Source organism: Salvia hispanica, chromosome 1 (assembly GCF_023119035.1).
Source record: "Salvia hispanica cultivar TCC Black 2014 chromosome 1, UniMelb_Shisp_WGS_1.0, whole genome shotgun sequence".
Classification (NCBI taxonomy): Eukaryota; Viridiplantae; Streptophyta; class Magnoliopsida; order Lamiales; family Lamiaceae; genus Salvia; species Salvia hispanica.
The window spans coordinates 13,137,065-13,144,054 of NC_062965.1; positions in this window are offsets into that span (position 1 = coordinate 13,137,065).

The following is a 6,990-nucleotide window of genomic DNA, read 5'->3' on the forward strand; positions in this document are numbered from 1 at the left end:
GGGACCAAATAATTCAAAAGATAATGTTTTGGACCAAAATCGTAAAATCGCTATATGTTAAGGACCAAAAAGAGACTTTACTCTTATTTTTTCTTTTTGTTACTTCTCTTTTTATTCATTGAAAATCAAATCTTTAGCAAATAATTTATGTTAGTTGTATTATATCTCTATTCATATACAACTTCTAAATATTTATCACTTCCAAATATTTTATCTTTTGTTTTATATTTTTCCATTTTTGTTTTTTTTTAATATTGAAACTTTGTCCAAATTTTTTTTTTCTCTTTCAGAAATTATATTTATTATGTATTTCTATATTTATATTAGGTATTTACAACTAACAACTATATAAGATATTCACAATTCATAAATATTCACAATTCACAAGCTATTTAATAAAATATTCACAATTAATAAAAGTGACGGATTTTAAAGTTCTAAACCTTTGTAAATATCGCACTCCCGAATCAAAATTTCTGGATCTACCACTGCACTCACGTTAAAGTAATCTTAATATTTTTCGTATTTTAGTTGATATTCCAAGGGCTCGTTGGGTCGAGCCGTCGAGGTTAAGATTTTGCAGTGCACCATTTTTTTAGTTTTGTATGATAAGCATGATAGTGTGTGAAACTACGAAAGGTTATGGAACATTAATATAAGACGTGACCCTTTCGAGATATATGCTTCTATATCATTTTTCCAAATTAATACTGTAGTGATGTAACCTTTGATTTAGTAGACCTATTTATTACATTATTAGCTGTTAACTATCATGGTTTGATAATTAACTATTACTGATTGCATATTAAAACCAAATGCAACGAAACTAAATCAAGACAGGACGAGGACCAGAAAACATATGACAAAAATCAACAAGAAATATTCTTGCAAATAAGATCAGATACAATCATACAACAAGGCTCTAGGCTCAGATAAGTGAGTAAGTGAGTAGTAAACTTAACAAGAAATGCAATGAAATCGAGAACAAGACTAGAATTAGAAGGACCGTAAATCCGTTCGGCATAGCCAAATTTGACACAATTACAAAAAATAAACAAACAATGCTACTTAGAAGACCAAGAAACGGTGGCATGTCTATACAAAAACGATTAAACAATTTAGATTTAATTATTGTTTCATTATTGAAAAGACCAAAGACATACTCCTATTAGAATTGTTAACATAGCAATAATATAAAATTTTAAGAGTATGTAATTTGAAATACATCAGAATAATAAGATGAAGAAATAATGGTGTGGCCGGGCTTACTATTTACTGACGTGGAGGGCAGGTTTAGAATTATGGAAAAATAGGATGTGGTGGCAGTGCATGTGGAGAAGTAATGGGAGAGTGCTGATTTGTGGGGTCCACGCGGAGAGCAAATTAAGGGTGGAATGCTCAACTTTCAGCTTCTATTTTGAATTGAAACTCAATCTTTTGTTTGTATAAAAAGTGGAATTTTATATTTATAAAAAAAGAAAAGATAATTTTGAAAGTGGGATTACGATGGATTTTTCCCTTACAGGAAATATCCTAAAATCTGTTTAAAACGCGTCAATGGATTTAATATGCGCTCCTAAATCCGTAGGTCCCACTAATTACAACGCTTTCATTTCCATTTTTTTAATATTCTCTATTCATTCAAAACTGTTGTCGGCTTATTTATTTTTCTTTTTCTAGTATAATAGTGGCAGAAGCACCAGGCAGATGTTTTGAGTTTAGTTCTGATTCTGCAGTATTCCTGTCTAAAATAAAGTGTGATCATTATACAAACCAAAAAATAAGTGTAATCATTATTATTAATAATTTCTACAACAAAGAAAAGAGTTTTTACTACAAACACAGTGTGATGAAAAACAGAGTTGGAAATTGGAATTGGATACAGAATTGGCCAAATCAAAATCCTATTTGTGGGGTATCTGCATTTTGTTTGAGGAGAATTCGATATGATTAAGACTGGAATTTCCTTTAAAAAATATTATTGATCAAGACTGGGAATATACCATTTATTCTCCTATTTTTGTCTTTCACCAATGCTGCTACTATATAGTACGTGGAAGCTCTTAACACAATATTTTTAATCAAAACGTAATAGCCATTTTTTGTTTTTTTTAGGAAAAATCTACGGCCAATCAATCCTAAATGTTGCACTCATTTCCCAACTAAAAAACATTGTTAGGGTGTAATTTAATTGAAAATTACACACGCTTGTTGAATTATTTTTTTAAATCATACTTTTGTAAAATAAAATTCGAAATTTTAGATTTTAAACTATCTCTTATTTTTTCTATTCACAGTGAGCTAGCTCATTTTGATGTGCTGGTTCATCATGCTTTCAATCTCCCCTCATCTCTGTGGTCTTGGACTTTTGTTTGAGTTGGATTTTGGATTTGTTTTGCTTTGTTTGTTTGGCTATGTTGTTTGTTTTAAACTTGTACTACATATCTGCTCAATAACATACCCAAGCAGTTTTGAACCTTTGAATTTATCTAAAAAAATTGTTCACTGATTGAATATAACAAACATAAACCACAATCTCTCATCATTCAATACAAAGGTGTGAATTAGATTACAAAACTCAACATGCATAAAATATACTTACTATACTCTTTTGCACAAAATTTAAATAAATAAAGAAAAGGAAGTGTTTTGCAGGTGAAAAGACTATATATGAAGTAATGGTTGGTATGTTGTTTTCACATGAAGACGATGAATCACAAAATTAGGGCTTCTTTTTGAAGTGGACCACTCTAGCTAAGTATAGAGCAAGAAAGAGATAGCACAATAGTAGTAAATGCAGGTAAAAAAACACCTGTCAAAAAGAGGAGAAATTGAGAAGTAGGGGGCTCGTGATATGCTTCGCCATTGTATATCAAAAAGGGAATTTGTAATAAATATAAATTTTTTTGAAAAAAGAAATGAAGTATGAGCTGTTGTTGCACATGTATGGAGTTTGGATCATGAGAGTTTCATCATCAACACCTATGCGATGTGAAGATGCCTCATCACTTGTATAATGTCTTTACTCTCTTTATGGACTTTGATCAGATTCTTATTATTATTATTATTTAATTTTTTAATGTTGATATTAATTATACTAATATGGTGCAATAATTGGGTATACTTTGCGTGATGGTGTGCTAATCATATGAAGTATAAACTACTACTAGCATTAATTAAAGATCAAGTTTTGATGGAGGACCAAATCATGATATATTTTGAGACGTAAAGTTGATGGCATATGGTTTGTAAATCATTTGGAGTGTAAAAAGAACATAAAAATTTAATGGAGGAATAAATGAGATTGAGACGAAAAGATTATCGTGTTGTATGGTTTCGATCGTGGAGTATGATAGGATTAGCTTGAGTGGAAGAAATTCATGTGATTGAGAAGAGAAGAAAAGAACATTGTTTTAGACAAATTGGCAATCAATCCCTACCGAAAAAGTTGAAATGTTCCACAAGAAAAATCATTTCAATATTTCATTTTGTTTGGCCTGATAAACCAATATATTGGTTATTACTATTTGATTTGCAAAACTTGGCTACCTAATTCGCTCGAATTCTGGCCAACTCTACCATATTGTTGGATAATGAATCAAAATATAATTTTATACGTATAAATTTGAAAAAACATTCTACTAACTTTCTAATTTTAAAAAATGATAAATTTTGAAAACTGAATAACGAGAATCCACTTATGGGAACTTGGGATTGTTTTCAGGTCAATCCTGTCAAACTGTATACTAGTATTTGGTTTGAAGTCATTCAGATTAAAAACAAATTGGGACTATAAATTTACAGCCTAAACTTCATTAATTTTTTTGTATATTTAAGAAATTTAAAGAAAATATTGTTTTTGGGCCTGACGGGCTAGCTTTGAAATATTAGTTCTTTTAAAAAAATAAAAATATTCTAGCTCGAAAATTTTCAGCCCATTTCGGATGAATCCAAAAATAGCCAAGCCCATTAATAAAGTGTAGGCATATAGTGCTCCGCCGTTCAGTTGAGATCACCTACAATTTTTTCTACGCCACCCCCTGCTCCACCCCTCACTTCAATTCATGAATAGAAAGATTACTCTATTCTTGCGACAACCGAAGCATGATTTTATTGTCTAACTCAGAACCAAAAGAAATTAATTAGGATAATGAGGAAGCCAATAATCATTCATTTCACATGCCTTAATCAGATAGTTTTTTACTTGTATTTAGAGTTCCTCTATAGATTGAGTTATCCTGTTCAAATTTTGCAAAAGACAACAAGTCTTGTTCTGGTTTTTCAAGGATTTGGGTCTTGGTTGGGAGCCCATTCATATTTTTGAGGGTTGAATTTAATTAAAGCTTAAACAAAAAATTTGGACGGCAAGTTGAAGCCCATTGATGAGCCTATTTGCCTCAATTTTTTTCTTATCATGAAGCCCACTAACATTGGCCCAAGTTACTCAATAATTGAGTTTCTTAGATTGATAAGTACTACTCCTACAGTACTACTATAAGTAGTGGTCGATTGCTAGATTAAATTATATCAAGATATCACATGAAATAAGTAACAACTAAATCATAAAGAAAAAGGTATTGGTTAAAAGAATAGGTAAGTAAATAGGGTTGTGTTAGAGGGCATGTCATCTCTATATATAGACACAAATACCAAATATGATCCGTTGGATCAATAAATCAATTGTCTAGATTAAATATCTCATAAATAATTATGTAGTAACACATTTAGTCATGATAATTTTGATTAATTAATTTAGTTAAGGAAAATAAAAATTAAGAATTAAATACGGATGTGTTGATTTATTTTTATAAAATTAATTTTGATTCTCGTTCATAACATGGGAGACGTTATCAGTTCAAAATACTCCATAAATCATTTCATAATGATACATAAATAAGGTCATTACATTACAAATTATAACATGTATGTTGAAAATTCGAATAAAATATATATGGGTCAAAATTGAAGTGCAGTCTAATTATTGCTGCATGCATGTGAGCACGTCTTAGGTTAAGAGTTGAGACTATATATTATGTATTGACTTTGCATGTATTATATGCTATAGGGGCCTAATAACATACTGTTCTAATTTCATAAGTTTGATTAACATCTTGTTAGGTACATTATATACATATGGACTTTTGACTTCTAGTTTATTATTTCCAAGTTGTAAAAAAGATAGTACTAACAATTACTCCTATCATGTAAAGAATTAGAGAAGTTCTCTGGACTCTAATCTAAGTATACGGATGATTTTCGAATGATTATATGATTTGTACACATTGTGCTAACTTGATAAGTCGATAATCTTATTGATAGTAATATTATTGAGAAATTACTTATTCAGAACATTAATCATTCATTTTTTTCACTAGAGTTTTGAATTTGGTGTGTTATTTTAATTTGTATGCGAAAACTTTAACTGCTAAAAAAGCAGGCATTAATTCCCACACTGGCTTGACCCAGCATGAAATAATTAAATATGGGGAATTAAAATTACTACTCCTCAAAGTCTTGGTATATGGTAGGAGACTATTTAGCAGTACTACTGTTTTAAATATGGGAAGAACAATATGATCACCTTAGGTTAATTATACCTTTGTTTACAATATTAATATATTTTTGGAAAATTCAAATTGATATGACTGCCACATAATTAAGTATACTAAATTTACTTAAGATTCGATCAACTAATCTACATATATATCATTTAACTTTTGTGTTTGTCGTATAATAATAATCGATCTAGCTCGTCATAATTCGAGTAACAAATATATTTAAAAAAATCATGATTACATGTACGCACCATAGTAATGTGTTGCATCACCTCGAAGATTCTATTTAATTCCAATCAATGTTAAGAAAGAAAAAATGTGTAAATTCGACACTTTTAATCAAACCTAAAATCTATACGTCATAAAGCATTTACATGACTAGGCTTTCCACATTGGCCACATATATAAAAATGGTAGAATATTTAGGTTACAGCAACCTTATGTTAAAGACAGCAGCTTTATTAATCATTAACGAATCCCACTCATCCACTTGATCGTCACACATATAATGATACACATTTAATTTCTAAATTTAATTACTATAGTCGAATCTGACCTAATCCCTCTCTTACTTTTCTTATTTCTACCATTTAATTCATTATCTAATAATTTAATTTAACTTATCTCATTCTGATTCCCGCATAATTAATTAACTTTTTCGTGCATCATTTTAAAATTGATGCTCACTGCAGTTTACCAGAAGAAAGCAGTCTTTCCTAATCCGAACAATTTATTGCAGGTTTGCAACATATTCTTTGAGAATATATGAATAAGAATAATGCTTAATTATTGAAATAATTATATGTGAAGTCAAACATACGCAGAAAATAAATGTTCGAACGAATTTTTAAACTCTTTATAATGAATTATGCTATGATCTTATTAGAGTGTTTACAACTGAATTTTTAAACTCTTTATAATAAATTATGTCCCCTGATATGCATATAATTTCCATTTTAATGTACCTAATTTTCTACATGGACTTCCACTAAGGTTCAAAACCTAATCAATATTATGGTAAGTGACTAATCATCTATCTCTATCCTCATTTCATTTCCATTGATGTTGCCAGGATCATCCAAACAATGTACAAACCTAATTTCTAGTAAATGGCGTTTACTTATTCGGATAAATAGCGACGCCTCAACTAATAATCTTCCTAAAAAAAACTATGTGGCCAATTAACACGTATATACATTGTTTCACGCATTTGATTTAACAAAGAGCCAACCAATAAATTCTCAACAAATTGCCGCGAATGGAAAAAAAAAAAGAAAAAAGAATACCATGGTGAAACTAGACTTAATTAAGGGCATAATGCCGAAAACATCATGAAATTTGGATTTATTCTCAATTATTTTATGGCAAAAATTACGATAGCCTATTTAACTCAATCGTGGTGACGTCTATATATGAAGCTCCACAACTTCCCCTG